General features: G+C 41.9%; 1 long non-coding RNA gene across 1 annotated transcript; it reads right to left on the bottom strand.

Annotated features, from left to right (window-relative positions):
* Positions 1 to 9873: 9873 nt before the first annotated feature.
* On the bottom strand, positions 9874 to 18232 carry LOC112843220 (uncharacterized). The gene is made up of 2 exons (XR_003215409.1): positions 18119 to 18232; positions 9874 to 10095 (listed from the first exon to the last, which is right to left on the bottom strand). It is a non-coding gene; the product is annotated as an uncharacterized LOC112843220 (long non-coding RNA).
* Positions 18233 to 19097: the final 865 nt, after the last annotated feature.

Here is a 19097-nt window from a genome sequence, read left to right as displayed (position 1 = left end):
CACAATATCATTAGTAACTTTCATAATTCATAATATTATTTTGACAAACTACATTATGTCTTGTCCAATCATAACATCTGAATTTTCCATCTCTTCTGGATGTGAAAGTGTTCTACAGCTCATAGTAAATAGCTTTCAAACTATTCAGATACATCAAAGAAGTAGATTTTATAATTTCATATGAAATTATAAAATACGTGCTCAACTCAAGGATCTTTTATATTTCTAAAATGATTCCTCACAGTGCTTTTTGTTCATGCTTTTCAATAGGTAGGAAAATGTCCTCTCAGAAAAAGACAAATGTGGTGTAAAAGGATAACATGCCTTTAGTGGTTTCTCTCTTTCCACATATTTTTTTCCTTTAAAAAAATTCTAATATTCTGCACCTATTTGGCACAAGAATGACGAGTCCAGGTCCACAAAATCACATAAATAGAAGCCTGTTACAGTAGAACACTAAGAATTAATTTCCCCCCCAACTTTGAAATGTTATCAAAAGATGTTTTGCTCATAATAAAACTTCAACTTTTAATCTCCCAACCTCTCACTGACTTCTTTAAAGAACTACAGCAAAGGTAATGCCAGTCTTTAGATTAAGTTAAGACCAGAAGTCATGAAGAGGTTTAGTGATCCATCATGTCCCAGTTTGCCACTGTAATCTTATTTTTCAGTCAAAAATTTCTATTCATTCACCACAACAGAAAAACTAAAGAAGAGAGTTATGTTACATCATGCAAACTTAGAAGTGATACAGTACGGTTTACACAGCTTTTGCACTTGAAGTTACATGCTACACTATTTCACTGTGATGTAGCTTCAAATAAAAAAGCTTCAACATTTTTCTTGACTCCTTTTTTATTTCACATAAATAGAGATGCCAAAAAAAGGAAAATGTCTTTTTTTTAAATGTTGCTTGGTTGCAGCCATCTTCTATTTACAGTCTATGGTCCTGAAGCTGTCCTTGCGTATTGAGGACCTAGAGCAGATGTGGGCAATAATTTTTCCCAAGGGGCCACATGGAAAACTGGTATTGTTGCAGAGGTCCATACCATTTAGCTCATAGAGATAAAATTAATACTAAGTGGAGTTCATCTTACTTAAGTAGCTCCTTGGGAAAAGTAAATGCCTACCCCTGACCCAGAGGGTTATGGAAATGGTAATAATGCTTTTCATGAATTAATAATTTATTGGACAATAATATTATGCAATAGTCAATAAATTTACAAACATTACTTTATTAATGTCTAAACAAATATAATATATTATCTAAAAATTTCTTTATAAAAAGAATTCATTATTTGATATTTTAACAAAAACAATAATAATTTCCAAAATGAACTGTTTATCAATAAAAATGACATATAGAAATAACATGAAACATTTAATAAAAACCATTTTTTAAAACAATAAATAAAGAGCTAAATAAGAAATTACACTAATCAAAATCTATTTTATAAAAGAAAAGAAAATAGATTCACATGCTGATTTACATTTTTCTCCCCTTAAAATTCTGTTTACCTTTCTCTTTCATACAACCTTTTCCTCACTTTATGGCACTTTATTAAGCAAGGACACAGTTTCTTTTCTTACTTTTATGCCTCAGCTTTCCTTGTTTTTTTCTTTTTAACAAGTACCAGTGAAGTGAGCAGATACAGGCTGTAGCCGAGGTGCAGAGCAGAGCTCCACAGGAGGGCACTGGTGCACCACATTAGAACTGAGATCTCTGACAGCTACAGAACCTGCGAATTTGTTTGATCTCTAATTAAATATATATCTTTTATCACCACATGTTATTTAAAAAAATAAATAAATGAAAGAGACTCTTACCCATCAAAACAGGAAGTTGGGAATGCGTCTTACTGTGTAACATTGGTCTGTAAGGATAACAGCTGTATTATCATTGTATACAAGCACTGACTTCATAACTTTAGCTGTTTAGAAGATCTAAGGATATTTATACACAAAAACACACACACATACACACACACACTCGCACACAGATGGACATTTCCGTAGAAGGATCATACCAAAGCACTTCCCCGTATTCCTTCAGATTTGGTGGATTTGAGGCTTACAGAGTTGTTTGTTCTGTTCCCTCTGCAGACAAGGTATCTCATGCCTGTAGGTGCCCAAACCATTGTCTTTGTTGTATTGATATCCAGGCATAGGCAGACTTCTAAGTCTTCTCCAATATGAGTTGTCAGGCTATATTTGCTTATGTTACTCTGGGACACCAAACTCAATTCCACTGCCTTGTTTGATTTTGCATAATGAGAGGCTGCTGGCTGCTCACAGGATAATGTCTTTGACTGACAGTTATGAAGATGAGCGAATATATTTCACATATTTTGATATATTCTAGAAGTGCAGTATACATACTTAAAAACGTGGTGAGCAAGGCTCCTTTGATCCCGAGTAGCACTTGCTTGCATATGGTTTAAGTATAGTGGACACCCGTCCGAGGTGATTATGCATGACTTTGATTCACATGTACTTTGAAACTTCATCAAGAATGAGCACGTGCGCGTTTCAGTGTTAATGTCAGCATGCTAACATACACATACTGTAATGATGTATTAACATACAAATGTTTAACATGGTGCCACCTCGCTAATATTTGCTACTTAGCACTTAAAGTAAGGTATAGCCAAGGATGATGGGGGTGACACCAGTTTAGTTTGTAATCAGCTACAAAGGAATCAGGAATCAGCTAGAGAGCAAGTTAAGATTTTGACCTGTTGATGACATGTGGCAAAAAGTCATAAAAGTGCTAAATTTAGGTAACTCTAGCAGGGGCATTAAATTGTGCCTCAAATGTCTCCCTCTTCGTAGTTGGTGAGACAATTTACTTAAAACCACTGATGTGAGCTTTATCGTGAAAGAGGGAATGAGAAAAATATGAGGAATATCCTCAGGGGACAATCAGTTCCAAATTTCATGGGAACCTTTGTGGTGAGCTTTGGACATTTTATTTGTGGCCAAAACAGCGGACAGGCAGACAGGCTCAGTGCTGACATTGCCATTCCTCGAGTCAGACGCCGCGGCTAAACAGTAGTGATGGTAAATTTGATTCTTTTTACTGAATCGAGTTTTAATGAGTCACTCACCAAAGTGAATCAGGTTTTTTGAGTCATTTGAGTCACTGAGTCAGTTGACCAGAGTGCAAAAAATGTACATTTTCACTCAAACTTAATTTGTTTCTCTTTTAATGTAAATCCTACTGCTAAGATGAGTGATTCTTAAAGAAAACAACTATTTTATATAGCAAAAAAGAGCAAAAGAATTTCTAAAGGGAACATTTATTTTGTTTATTTTTATTTTATTAGTATTTTCCTTACATGTGTCAAATATATATTTTCTCATCTAAATGTCCACTGAGCTGTGAGCCAGGGGCGGTAGTGCGCCTTAACATTGGTTGCCAACCAAGAAGAAGAAGAAGTAGCTGCGAGCCAGGAGGGAGGGGGTGAGTGAGTGAGTGAGTGAGTGAGTGATTCGTTCGCTCTATGATTCAGCACAGGAGGGAGGGGGTGAGCGAGTCATGAGTGATTCGCGCGCTTTATGATTCAGCACAGGAGGGAGGGGGTGAGCGAGTCATGAGTGATTCGCGCGCTTTATGATTCAGCACAGGAGGGAGGGGGTTAGTGAGTCCTGAGTGATTTGCTTACACTACGATTCAGCACAGGAGGGAGGGGGTTAGTGAGTCCTGAGTGATTTGCTTCCCCTACGATTCAGCGCAGGAAGGGAGGGGGTGAGTAGCTCAAATGTGCTGTTAGCATGTTAGCAGAGCGATACTACTGTGAACCGAGGAGCTATTGTCTTGATGTGAGCTTCTACTCAGGGTTTTTTCTTCCAGTTCAGAGCAGAAATGTTTTTGTTAAGATACTGGATGTTGTGTTTTTCTTCACAATTTGATTTATAAGCTAGATATATTTCTACTAATGAAATTAGTTTGCTAACAGCAACAGGGATGAGTCAGTGAGTCAGTTGCGCTTGTGAATCATGATTCACGAGTCAGTAAAGTGATTCTCGAGTATTGAACGATTCGTTCATGATTCGCGCATCACTACTAAACAGCTTCTGTTAAATAAACGGTTTCTTAACATGTATCGTGTTTCTTCAACAAACCTGGAAAATAAATTAAAAGCCACAATGCTGTGAAAAAGTATTTCCCCCTCTTCCTGCTTTTTTTTCTACATATCTGCCCCACTACCACCACCATGTGTGATGGTATGATGTTCTTTTTATAAAATGGTGTGTTAGTTTTTACGCCACATGTAACGGGACTCAAACATTCCAGAAATTTCAACTTTTGTTTCGTCAGTCCACGGCATACAAGTTATGTGGATCATCAATATTGTAGCGGCCCAGGGCTGTTCGGGGATTTGTTATGGACATTTATGTTCTGTTTTACAGTTGTGTTTTGTTGTCATGTTGCCATGGTGACAGGTGACGCCCTCTCGCTGCGACGAGGTGGCCTTCCGGGGTCAGAGGGCGCCCTGTGTGGTGTTGTTGTTGTTGCCGCGCGGAGCAGAGGGCTCGCGCCAGTGTTGCTCCCCAAGAGCTAAATAAACGGGTGCTCCCGAAGAAACCTCCGTCTCCTCCGTTTCCTGAGCTCGCCACATTGGTGTCAGAAGTGGGATAGCTCACCCTCGCCGGAATGGAGAGAGACACTCAGAGGCTGGAGCAAGCCGTCGAGGAGAGTATTCGCTGCTTGGGAAGCCGGCGGTTGAAGAGAGAGGAAGCTAGCGGCCATGTAAGTGCCCCGACGGGTCCCGATGGCGCGAGCGCACAGCGGCGGCGGCCCGCCGCGACCGACGCTAGGGCGATGCTTCACGGGCTGCCTCCGTCGGCCGACACACCGGGCCCCCGACAGCGAGCAGTGACGCCTGCAACGCCAGCTAAGGTACCGAAATATAACGGGCTAACCCCGTTAGAGCCCTACCTCTCACAAGTACGGCTAGCCGCGAGACATAATAGCTGGAGCGACGAAGAGGCTGCTACACAGCTAGCGCTAGCATTGGAAGGAGATGCACTGCAGGTACTCCATGACCTAGCCGCGTCAGAGCAGCATGAGCTCCAGGCCCTCACCATAGCACTCGAGAGGCGATTCGGGCAGCGGCACTCCACTGAGCAGAGCAGGGAGCAGCTGACCAACCGGAGCCGTAGGCCGGGGGAGAGCCTGGGCACTTTTGCAGCGGATGTGTTGCTGTATGCTCGTCGTGGCTACCCAGAGTTCCCAGCAGCAGCAGCCCGTGAGGAGCTTAGCCTGCATGCTTTCCTGCGAGGACTTTTCCCAGAGCGACTACGCCAACACGTCCGCCTAGCCATGCCTCAAACTCTCCGTGAGGCGCTCCTTGAGGCTGAGAGGGCCGAGCTGGTGCTCACCTCGCCACCTAACCAGCATGTGCGCCCCCCAAACTACCCTCAAATCAGAGTCGCAGACTACGACAGGGAGGGAGAGGTCCCGGAGGTATGCCAGCTGCAGCCCTCGGTGCCCTGGAGGCGTCCCCGTCAACCGACCGACCGCTGCTACCGGTGCAATGAGCCTGGCCACGTGGCGCGCGACTGCCTGGCGTCCGCCCCAAAGGCCAGAACTATATGGCCTCGGCGGGATGAGAGAGAGAGCGGTACAACGAAGGGACCACCGCTCCAGCTTCCTGCCCCCCTCCAAGAACGATGCACGGTGGCGGGCCTAGTCGGGCACCTCAAGGGACTCTACCTAAGCTGCTGTGTTGAGGACCAGCCCTGCCAAGCCCTGGTGGACACGGGGTCCACCATTTCCCTAATACGACCTGGTGTGTTTCCTGGAACAACCGGGCCGCTTGTGATGGGTTGGTCACCCACCGACACCCAGCTGATGACAGTGACAGGGGAGAGAACTGACATGCGGGGGAAGAAACCGTTGCGGATCCGAGTGAAGGATCTGGAGCTGGTGCACGACTTCTGGCTTGCTGACATCCAAGAACAGTGCATCATCGGCCTTGATCTGCTGACCCGCTGGGGGGCCTGCGTTGACACCGCGAAGCTGGCTATCACTGTTGGTACAGAGACTCTGGCCCTCCAGTGCGGTCAAAAGCAGGGGACTGGAGACTGCAGGCAGACTCGGCTGGTTCAGCACACCACCGACACCGGCTCTGCGCAACCCATCTGTCTGCGCCCACGCCAGCTGCCCCTCTCGAAATGGCAGGGAGAGCGGGCCCAGGAGGCGCTGGGGGTGGCTGCTGCTCAGGCCACGGCCAGCGGAGGGGGATGGCTCCCATTGACCCCGCAGCAGCTGAAGCGGGAGCAGGAGGCCGATGCGACGTTGGTTCAGGTGGGGGCCTGGCTGGAGGCAGCACGACGCCCAGGCTGGACAGGGGTGTCAGGACAGGGGCCCGAAGTGAAGGCCTACTACTCCCAGTACAACACCCTGGAGACCCACGACGGCCTCCTGTACCGGAGATGGCGGGCCACCGGGCAGGGCAGAGATCTCTTGCAGCTGTTGGTGCCTCGGACGCTGCGGTCGCAGGTGCTCGAGCTCGTCCACGGCTCGGTGGGGGCCAGCCACTATGGAAATGCTAAAACTCTCCGCCGTCTCAGGGGACGGTTCTACTGGCCTGGTTGTCGACGGGATGTGGAACTTCATGTGCACTGCTGTGACACCTGTACGGCACGGAAGGGCTCCGCTCAATGCTTCACTGTCCCCCTACAGCAGCATCGGGTGGGGGCCCCGATGGAGAGAGTGGGAGGAGACGTCCTAGAGCCTTTCCCCGTCCCCGAGGCAGAGAACCGGCGCGTGTTGGTGGCCAGAGACGGCTACAGGAGGCTGAGGGAGCAGCGCCAGGCCCAGGTCAGTGCCGGAGTACGACAGAAAAGAGCCTGCGACACCAGGTGCCGAGGGGGAGCTTTCGTGCCTGGCGACAAGGTTTGGGTGTACTGCCCGGTTCGCAAGAGAGGGGTGTCCCCCAGGCTGTGCGGTCACTGGCAAGGGCCGGCGGAGGTCGTGGGGCGGCTAACAGAAGTGGTGTACCGGATCCGCATGCCAGGTCCAGGACGCGTGGCGGTGTTGCACCAGGACAAGCTCTCACCGTACTGGCCGCCCGCTCCAGCAGCCGCCGGGGCAGGGGATGCTGGTGGCACCCCAGGTTCTCATCCAAGTGACTCTTCCCCTGCTGGTCGAGATCGGCCTGCGCGCAGAAGGAAGACACATGGACAGTTGCAGGACTTTGTGTGGGGTAATGGGGTTGTCGGGGACGACTGACCCCTTAGGTGGGGGCTATGTAGCGGCCCAGGGCTGTTCGGGGATTTGTTATGGACATTTATGTTCTGTTTTACAGTTGTGTTTTGTTGTCATGTGGCCATGGTGACAGGTGACGCCCTCTCGCTGCGACGAGGTGGCCTTCCGGGGTCAGAGGGCGCCCTGTGTGGTGTTGTTGTTGTTGCCGCGCGGAGCAGAGGGCTCGCGCCAGTGTTGCTCCCCAAGAGCTAAATAAACGGGTGCTCCCGAAGAAACCTCCGTCTCCTCCGTTTCCTGAGCTCGCCACAATATGTTTTTTGGCTACTTTGCCACGGACACTGGGGCAGTCTCTTTCTCATTGTTAAATTATGAACACTGACTTTAACTGACACAAGTTAGACCTTTAGATGCTATTCTGGGGTTTTTGTGACCTCCTGGACGAGTCATTGATGCTACTCTTGTAGTAATTTTGGCAGGCTGTCCACTCCTGGGAAGGTTCACCACTGCTCCTGGTTTACTTCATTTGTGGATAATGGCTTTCACTGTGATTCGCTGCAGTCCCAAAGGCTTAAAAATGGCTGGCTAGATAGATGGATGGATGGATGGATGGATTGGTGTCTTGATGTTTTAGAGGGCCATAAAAAAGTTTTAGATGTTTTAGAGGGCCATAAAAAAGCTCCTAATAAATACCTTTTCCCCCCTAATAAATTAGATCATTATACAACTTCCTTTTAAAATTATGTTTGGTGATTGGAAACATGTAAGTGTAACAAATGGGGGAAAAAAGGAATTCAGGAAGAATTCAGTGAAAAAATACTTCTTCACAGCATATCATCGTAGGTCTGTATAAGTAAGGCTCTGTCACCAAACTTCATCATCAGTAGCAGCAGACTTTAAAGCAAATTCTTGTATTCCTCCCTTGCTGGTCTGCTCAACAATGTGCTTTCAGAACAATACAAAAAATAAATAAATAAATATGCGCCACTGTTAAACAGCTGGCTACCAACTTTACCACAGGGATCGGAGCAGATAAATAAGCATGCCCCACAGCAACAGTGAAAAACAGCAACACGTGTACCTGCTTAGTTGAAACTCACCATGAGTTAAAAATTCCAACAAGTCTGATGCCAGAGTTTGTTTGTGTTTTCGAGAGGCATTGCCTGCTGGACGTTTCGGTCTTACAACGGTGAGTTGCTTTGTATTTTGAACCCTGCTCCCATCACTGGAGGAGATGCTGAGGTGTTCAAGCAATAGGAGAGGAGCTTTTTTATGGCCCTCTAAAACATCAAGACACCAACAATAAAGCAAAATTATAGTTAAAAGGTCTGGAATCAAAGCCTATGTTACTATTATTATTATTAGATTTTAAGTTAAAAGGTCGGAAAATCAAAGGCTATGCTATTTTTATTTTTTTCCAGGTTAGGACATGATTCTTGATAACGTTCGGCACAGCGAGCTGAAAAGACTGTTAGAGACATGTCCAACTGACAATCTGTTCAATCTTGGAATTAAATTCAACATTTTTCCTTTTTTTTGGTTTGGACATCTGATATCTTTTCTTTGTTAATTAAACATATGGTATAAAAGATTTTCACATTATTGAATTCTGTTATTTATATTTTTCACAGCATCCCAATTGTTGAAAATGAGACTCCACTTAAAGCTACCCGCTGTGTCTATTGTAGCACAGCAGTGAAATGTTTTTCCTATGGGGACTAAAAAGACAAAAGCCTGCAAATATCAAAGATTGGATTTGGATGTTGAATCTATAAACAGATAAATGTCAAGATTACATATTATCTTGCAGAATCGGAAATGCCAGTTCCATTTCTATGTTAATAATTTAGGGGGGAAAAAATCTCGTCTGTCTTGACATTTTCCAGCTGTCAGATTTGAAAGGTTTGGTTTAGGATTATTATCAGAGACATTCAGGTTTTTAAATACTTGCACTGTTTACTGCTTTTTTTTTTTATAGTACAGTGTGTGCGAGTGTGCGAATGCGTGACTGTGCATGCATGCAAGTGCATGTCTATGAATGGCAACACGAGAAAGTTGCTTGTCAGAGGTAATTTTGCTTTCAAGTTTCTCTGCTATCTCAAAGTTATCTTGGAAAAAAGAATTCAAAGAGGTGAAACAAGCAGCAGCCATAATTATCTACTCTAATTGCAGGTGTATGTACATTGTTTTACAGCACCAATTTATCTGCAGCAGACTTCGACAAATCGGTTTTCACTGCACATATCAAAGTGCTAGCTGAAGACAAGAAAACTGTTATGGCTTCTGTTATGATTTTTCTGACAAAAATAGAATTTAGCATTAGCGTTGAACCTATTAGCTTTGAAATGGCTGTTTCCCCTCATGACTGACTGGTTGGAGTGGTTTTGTGGGTCTGGACTAACAGTACCTCAGTGACTTGGCAGCTACATGGGAGGCAAGTTCCAAAATCTAATTTTTCCCCTGAAAGGTCAGGGTGAGCCCGTGCTGTATGGGAAACTTTCCGGCATTAAATCAATCCGGACCTAGACAAGCTCTCATCGCTAACAATAACATTACAACCCTGACTGATAACCATCCTCCCACAATGCAATTTTCTTATACACTCGATGACATTACTCCTCGCAAAGCAGGCGTGATTATCCTGTGGTTTTTCAGTCATGTCAGTGTTTATATATATATACACCAAGAGAGCTTTGAAAACACACTCAGACCAGTCATCTATCTATCCATACCATTACCTCAGATTCTCCATCAGTGACTTTCATTTCCTCTATGATAGCCCGAGGATGTGGCAGACAGAAGAAGATGCTGGAAGAAGCGAATGGCCCAAGTCTGATTGGATATCCGTCTAATGGCTGCTTTAGTGGACTGCCGGACCACCTCTGGGGACACAGATGGAGCACGCATTGAGTGAAATAGAGATGGCATAGGCAGTCTGTGTTCTGAATCCTCTTTAAGTAATGCATTTACTCCGAATGATCCAAAGTGCATAGCTCTGTGTAATAGTGTAATAAGAATAAACAAATAGCCACACCGCATTGACTTTATTGTCTTACATCAATGTTGATTTATTCACAGTTGTGGTGGGCTATTGTATGCAGATTGCCTGATGCCCCTGAAGTGAACTCCTCATCTAATCCTTTCAGAGAATGAATGCACCATAGGGGAGGAGTGGGATCTCCAGAGAAATGAGAGCGGGTTCAAACAGTCAAGCCACGCAGGGGAAACAATCACCAAAGTTTCCACTCCTTTCCACAAGTCACCGCATCGACAGAATGCAGTCGCTTCACACTTTCTAAGAACCCGAGTTCACACAGCATTGGCAGGTGGAGTGTTTTGATTCATTTCAAAGAGGCATCTAAAGGCTGAGATTGAAACTGATAATCTGTCCTCCCGGGTCAGTGAGACCACACCTCGGAGAGAACAGCTGCAGCTGACCGCATTATGGCTGGCGAGGGATGGGGGTAAAGGAGAGAAGCTCTGGGCCCATAGTACTATCTGAAATCAGATTTAGATTCCATTCTTACATTTAAATCATATTATGCTCCACAGCTACTCACTGAGTAGCTATCTATCACTCACACATACACACACTGTCAACACAATCTGACCGCCTGTCAGCACTTACCTACACTCAGGTTCAAGATATGGCCCTGGATGGAGCTGCTGTATTAACTACTGCTTTGGTATATTTTTTTTCTCTGTGCATGCTTTGTTTGAAATTGCATTCGCAACACATACACACAAACCCAAACATTTTAATATCCATGGACAGCAGTTATTTGTGCATCCTATGATAGAATCTTCAGATAAAATCCTTTTGTACATCGGCACAATAACATAAAATAAAAAAATCCATGTTCAGGCAATTTCTTTATTTTTTTATGAAACAATAAACACTTTGCTTTCATAACTAAAATATGAAGTATTAATCTGAAGATGCTGCATTGGGAATTGGGGAAGTAGCTACACTAGGCTGTCTGAGAAAACCCTCGACAGAAAAAGTGTTTGTATGGTTTTGGTGGGTGTGAAATGCCTTACATTTAAATCCCCTTAGCACTCGCTTGCTCGGTTGAAAATCTTCTATTTTCTTCATTTCTGCAAAAATAGGGTCTCAAGAGTTTACAGTGTACCTTATTGGGGACTTAACTAATTGAGTCTCTATCTTCCTTTGGCTTGTTTTATGTTACCACTTAGCTCTTCTAACTAAATTTCTTGATGCTTTGTGTAATCGCTGCCGTCCAGAGCTGGAAGTTTCCAAGTAAGGACTTGTCATCCAAAAGAGATCTATTCCAAATCACTATTCTGCACAAATGAGACAATCTGTAGATAACCAATCCTCTCTACTTCATCATTTCTCCCTGACTGCTTAGCCTACAGATCACACCCACATTCCTCCTGCTGTGTTTATGACTGTTCCTACAGTAAAAGGTCAGCTGTTGATTGGTGTACTGTGTGACCACATAATCGAGGAGGAGGAGGATTTAAGATGCCTCTATGATGAGACATCGTTTGGCTCATGGAATAATGTCCAGTATTTCAAAGGTTGAAGCTGACTGCAGTGCATGTTTTTTTTTTCCTTCATAGGATGTTTCTTGTGCTATCGTCAAGGAAAACTAACGATAAAGGTGTTACTTAAAATAAATTCATACAGAAACGAATTAGAAATGTCACATTTTGATCTATTTGTACCCACAAAATGACACCGGTCTGTGGGAATTTGTCTAAAGCTTTTGTCCAGCTAATTGTAAACTACAAATTGCAGCAATAATGCTGAACATTTAATCTGAACTCAGAGGAAATGCAGAGTTAAAACAAAGACTTGGTTCTTTATATTTCCATCACTGAATATGTGTGGCAAAGATCTTTTTTAAAATGATGCCAGTGTGGAAAATAACACGTTATCCTGGGCATTTCATTCCATTTTCTGAACCGAATCAGCATCAACTACTTCATATTGATACTCGTGTATAAAAGGGCTGATTCTCTATCAACTCCTGACAAGCCAAAAAGACCTAAAGCTAACATCGAGTAAATACTGTAACAGACAGAGGGGGAGTTTGCGTTGATAATACCCATGTGACCAAGTGACTCCTTTAACATCAGCCTCCACAGTCTTTTCTTCATTTTATAATGAAAGAAATTAGCGGCTTTTTGTCTTTTCTCGCAGTATAATATTTAAGAGGATTACCTTTTTGTTTCTTCAGACCTTGAACCTAATCGTGACTATAACTTTCTTTGTTTTTTATTTCACTTTGCTCTTTCTTTTCGTACAATCAACAGAAATTTCCACCCTCATTTAAAATCCATCACCATGGGGTCAGTTTTTTCATTCACTTTAAGGCAATTAACCTGTACTCTTTTGATTCTAACTACTCTTTTACAGCCACTTAACTGCAACAGTATAAATGCCAAAACTTTATAAATGGCTATTATTGCTCAGGTCTCCAATCTTGAACTCGTTCTCCTTGAGTTGCAAAAGGATGACGTCACAGCAAGTAGTTTCTTTCTACTTCATGGGGTTGCAAGAGGTGGTACCATTGGTAAGTCTGTAGCAGGGAGGCTTTGAGGTCAGGCCATTAAGTTCGTGCACCCGCTATTATCTTAATTTAAAAACGTGAAATAGGCTTTCAGCTACAGTAACATTAAAGACCATCTTTTCTCCGAAAGGAAAGAGGTTGACAAAGTCGAAGCAGCCAAGTGGACGTGCTACCAGCAGACCGTGGCTGTAATTGATGGTCACTTGGCATGCTCTGTGCGCCAGGCGATTTGTAGAATCCATAAAAAGAGATGTTGAGGTAATTATGTTTGTCATGATATATTGAAAGCAGGAATTGGCAACCTAATCAGAATGGCTGACAGCTGCAGCATGCAGATGCTATCAGACCTCTTGTCCATGGTGATAAAATGAAAGCGGGTCATTTTAACAGGTAACAGCTGTTCATTGCTAATTTGTTCAATTATGCGCAGAGAATATAGGCAACGGTTGATTCTCCGTCCTGAGGGACCGCCTCTCTCCTCCCCTTTTGCCTCCAGTGTGAGCTGAGTAGCGGAAATCCAAGATCAACCGAAGCCACAGGCATGAACGCTAGGGTCTGTGATGATACAGGATGTTTCTTTAATTTCGCAAAGGACAAATTTCATGCAATTACTGCCAACAGATTTATTTTTGATTGATCAACGGGCTCTTTGTCTTCATGACGCCACGTTGGTAATGCTGTTTCATGGGTTATTAGTTCTAAATCATGATCAACTGTGACCATAATAAGGTCTGTGAGAAAGCGGCATCAATGGAAAACCATTCCAAGTGACAAACAGCAGCTCAGTAAGATATTTCCGGTGGTATCATCAAGGCAAACGGCAGCTTCTTTGAACGTTAGATCAAAAAACTTGACGCTTTGTGCACACCTGTGACGCTCTTGGGCGCTTGATGGTTTATTGAGATCTAAAGAAGATTTTTTTTTAAAGTAGATTTTATGGACAATCTGAAATGTCGCAGAAATGTGCTTTCTAATCTAATTTCTAATGGAAAATCCCCTGCGGTGCTGCTCAGGAAATTAATATTTCAATCATAACTGTTGTTGTTCGGCCATTTAGGATTTGTTAGTTCACCAAAACCTTTAGTGAGAAAATCTCTGAGACTTTTAGTCCATTATTTCCGTAGCTTAGTGGGTTATCAGCCATCTTGGTTAGGGCACCATATAAATTCATTATCACAAGATAGCATGAATAGCGTGTGAAAAATTAAATATACCTAGTGGTGAAAGTGAGACGGAATGATCCGGTGACGTGACAAAACTCGACTGCTGATGTTTCTATCTGGTTATTTTTATGTGATAAACTGTAATCAAAAGGAAATAAAGAAATGATCTGTTTTGCAAGTATCTGTATGACTTTGCATTATTTCTGTGTTCCAGTCCTTTTCTGGCTTATGTCACAACATTTACGTTCTTTGCTGGGCTCTTGGCCTCTCTTGAAGATTATATTTTTAATCTCGGTGACCCTTTTAACCTGGTTAAATAAAGGATATATAAAAGTCACTTTGCCAAAAACTGATTGCAGCCTCTACCGTGTGACAGGAATATTCTTTCTAGCTAAAAATGACTTGATATCATTCATAAGAGATATGTTTGACTGATTATAGGCCGCCAACAAGTCATTTACAGCAGTTTAAAACCCAGCAATCACTTTTTGGCAAATACCGGCAGTATACTTTTTGGCACGCCTTCAGTTAATGAGTAATTAAATCTGTTAAGGTTAATGCATATTACTATTGAATGAGTTGATTTTTCTTGTGCTGCAGCCTGGTGCTGCTTCCAGTGACATCATGTAGATACTTGCTCAGTAATAATACAAAAGATTAAATTCCAGCTTACATCTCCAACACTTTTCCTTCTGAACCCTGTGATGCATTTACGGAGCAGATAAATAAAGTTTTTCTGGGTGGTGCTTCAGCATCTAACTAGCTAGGAGAGGGCATAAACAGAATAACCTGTTTTACGTGGTAATTTCATATACAGCTTTATAAACACCTCAACAAATTTCATCAGTTTCTCTAAGCATTGCACGATGTGACCCCTGGGGTGAATTTGCTGGGCTATCCATTCCTAGGAAGATTGGCAACTGTCTTGAACGTTTCCACTTGTGAATAATGTTTCTCACTGCAGAATGATGGACTTCCTATCCATCCTAACCATCCTATAACCCTTCACTTTTATAGATGTGCTCACTGTTGCTGATGATTATTTAATCAAGTGCTTGTGATTCGCAGTGCTTGGCTGCTACTTACCGACTTAATTTCTATGGAAGTAGTAACACACACCTTCTATATTTTGGCTTCATTTTTGATAAATAAACAATGACACAAAGTAATATATCATGCATTGTTGTTCATCTGTGGTTGTATTTGAATAATTTCAAGACCTGCTAAGAACCAGATGATTTTTATTATCCTGACACATAAAACCTTAAATTAATAAGTCAACAAAGTGTGAGTCAACAAAGTTTAGTGTCACAACTTTTAAATATGAAGTTTAAAAAGAGCCATCCGAGTGTTTTATGAAGATAAGTATTTTGGCAGGAATGCTAGGACATTAATTACCTTAATTTATGATGCCATTAGTATAACTATAATGCTAGTATAAATTATGTCTAATTGGCCTATCACCGAGATTATGGTAGGACATCAAATATCTCAAATTCAACGTTGTTTTGCTTTGAATTTTCATTTTGATTCATGGTAACAGGGTTTTTTAATCAAAGCATTCATGGTTTCTGACAAATCTCTGAAGAATAATTGCAGATGACATTTATAATGGTCATCAACACGCCAAAACATTTTACACACAGGGATGAGAGAAGGTTAAAAAATAGATGAGTCATATACCAATTTGAGGCAATTTATTTGATACTTTTACAGACTGCATGGTTTCTCAGACTCATCACCAAACACTGCTTTGGATTCTTTGTGTATTTGTTGCTTTCATAAAAACAAAAGTGTTTCAAAGCAATATTTTTTTTAGCAATAAATTGCTTTTCCTGTGTTTTTATGCCTATTTGCTGAACAAGCACCCGAGATGATTCATTCGTGCTTTTATGGAGTGTTAAGATTCGCTCATTGCGACCTCTAAGTCCAGCATACAGGTACTCTGTTTTTAAAAGGTTGCATTTACTGTTGATGTCAGTCGCATTAACGTCATGAGATGCTGTGATCAGTGGTGGAACATACAGTGCTTAATCTCATCCACATTTTTTTTATGACGACAGGTTTCCTCCTGGCAACAGTTCCATTAGCCCTCCCGTCCTCCCTCAAAAGAGCTGGAGGACGGAAGCCAAAAAAGAAATCCAGCCAGATAGTGACTTATATGTACATTTATGTTGTTAATGAATGAAATCAAGCTTCTGGTGGTATCAAGAGAGAGAGAGAGAGAATCTGCTGTTCATTTTAGGTATTTTTAATAAAAGATATGGTAAAACATGCATCTTGTGTTTCTCTGTTAAATATGAAGGCAAAAATGGGAATGGGAAGAAAGAGCCTAGCCTAGGTCGCGCTAAAGTTAACAGAAATCTGCCTAACAGAATAAAACTGAACCAGATAATTCATCTTGTTCATTTTATATTTTACCTTTTCCTAAGTATAGATTACATTACATCCTGATATACTTAGTTGACCTTTTTCAAAATCATAATTTGATATTTGTGTTGTGTAGTGGTTAGCACTGTTGTGGTTAGCCTCCTAGCAAAAGAGTCCTGATTGTAAATCCATTGGCTGCCTGTGCCTGCTTTGGTTTCCTCCTACAGACTAAAAACATGCACGCTAGTTTAATTGGTGACTCTTAACTAATAGATGTGAATAGTTGCCTGTCTTTCTCTGGGTAAGGCTTCTAACAAACTGGCAACCTGTCCAGAGTATGCCTGATCTCTTGCTTAGCCTGGATTTGATAATTGGAAGGAAAATGAATGGCTGAATAATTTGCTGGGTGGTGTAAACTGCTATCTGCATTTTTGTAAACAATAAGGCTATCTGATAGGAAACAAATCAATTTAACCCATAAGCTATGGGCACAAAAAGAGCGTGTGCAATTAAGAGGCTAAGTGCTTTTATTTCAGTACTGTATGCTTCGTAGCATTTTCACTGCGGACCCACTTGTGTTTCAGTTGAACCTCAACAAGTGAGTTTTCCATGCTGTGTGAAAAGGTTTCACATCTGACTTTGCATGCCTCGCTTTGATCTTGGCCTTAGAAGGAAGTTTGTACAAAAGGTTCATTTTAGAAACTCAGGGAACCAAAGTTTTCCGCCTAGCTCTACATTTCTTTGTCTCCTTCACACATGATTTTATTTCCATCTCTTTGAGCCTTGCGCCTGTTGCTTTTTTTGTTACTTTATCTTGCATACCTAAGCATACATATATTCTCACACATGAGTTAAGACTTAAAATAGATCCCCTGGCTGAATATTGAGTGTAGGATAACACATTTTTTATATGTAATTAACTATAATATTTTAATAAGGCACCATCCATTGCCCACAAAGCTCTCCTCAATGCGTTGCACAGCTATTTACTGAATGATAAAATTACAGATATATTGAGGACCTGACAGTTTATCTATGCCTTCCACGTATTTTGATTACGTTAAATAGAACTTTAAATTCCAAAAGTTGAGACTGATAATTTAAGCAAGACTTTGATGTTACAAGACAGACAACCATTCAAACCCAACACGCCTGTTCAGGTACCCAGAGAAAATCCAATGCAAGCTCCAGCCGCGAGTTGAACACAGAAACTTTTTGCTAGGAGGTGATGATGCTCACCACTGCACTACTGTGCTGTTTTAAAACTATTCATTAATATTTCATTACGTTCACATCACTTCAACTTGAGCACAAATTTTCTCCCTGCCACTAACAGGGAGGGACAAAGTTTTATATTTTTACTTACTACTGTGTTAGTAGAGAATTTCTTCAAAAAGTATTGCAACATGTTATTTGCTTGTGCTACATATTCATATACAGAATCTATTATCTCAGCCAGGAGAGCTTGCAGTCTTTGGGCAAGCCAATCTAACCACCAGCATACTGAAGAGCAGATATCAGACTGGGATCAATCTTCTCATCTGACTCTTGATAATAAAGCAAATAAGGACATTTCCTGAAATGTTGAACTAATTTGTGATAAGATCCCTTTTAGTCAAGTGTAACATTATTAACATTTAATCTCTTTCTAGATACGGGGAGTGTGCTGACTGGGGAAAAAAACTAGCTAAGGATGTAAAAGCAAGTTGCAGCTCCGATCCATATCACGTGTAAACCACACACATGTATAATTCCAAACAGGGCCAAAATTCAGCATGAGGCAATTCTGATAATGTTGTGACTCCTGCCTGAATTAATCCATTCTGACTTACCTGTCAGAAAGTCAGATAAGTCAACCTGTCAGCCCAGCAGCCTGACTGGTGGGAGAGCAGGAGTGGGTTTCGCTTTTCCATCAGTTTTCTCGTAGTTTGCAGAGAAGATTTGTGTGTTCATGCGTTGTTGTGTAAGCAGTGTGTAACAGCAGGGTTTATTCTGTCTGCGTGTGCATTGGCGTGCTCTGACAGGTCAATCAATGAGGAGATGCAGTCTGCTGTTGGTTCATTGAACTGCTGTGGTAAAAGGAGAGCAAGTAAGGGTCATCTCATCCTGTTCCTCATGCTGCTATGACTGCTTGGATTGATTGCTAACTGATTTCTATTTCTATTTTTACGTTACCTCCGATTGGCCTGATAGACTTCAACATTGCAGAATTTTTTACAATGGAAATATTAATAATTTCTTCAAGATGCAATGCCAGAAATAAAGGAAATGAAATGAAGCTCTTTGTGTTTTTCCTGTCCGCATTTCATCTCCCTTCTGCTTGGAAATACTTCATTATTTCACCTTGGAAGATGGCTCTGTCAGGCACAGCTGACAAATGAACAGCCTCAGTTGTGTTGATCATTTTAGCTTACATTTTTTTCAGCACTGGCACTAAACCTAATTTGAAACACGACGTTCAATCATCAACGTATAAAGGGATGTGAAGCGAGGCACATCATCATTTCTAATTCTCTTTGATTCTGATTCTTAGTTTGTTGAATTGTTTCCAGTAGTTTTACATGCAAGTAACATGCAATGTTTTTTTTTCTTCTTTCAAAATTACATTAAAGGCTTTGTAAAAGCCTTTAATGTAATTTACGTGAAAATTTGCACGTCAAAGAATATCACTGTCCTAATGTTTAGTGTAAATTATATAGCTTTCTTATCTGCACAAACAATCTAGAGACAATTTATTGTTGTGGAAAAAATGAGTAAGAGAAAAACTTTTCAGCTTACTATTTAAGACCAAAAAATAAAGGTCTTTTCACA

This window comes from Oreochromis niloticus, linkage group LG20 (assembly GCF_001858045.2).
Source record: "Oreochromis niloticus isolate F11D_XX linkage group LG20, O_niloticus_UMD_NMBU, whole genome shotgun sequence".
Taxonomy (NCBI): domain Eukaryota; kingdom Metazoa; phylum Chordata; class Actinopteri; order Cichliformes; family Cichlidae; genus Oreochromis; species Oreochromis niloticus.
The sequence above is the reverse complement of the archived record's forward strand: the minus strand, read 5'-3'. Positions and strand labels throughout refer to the sequence as shown.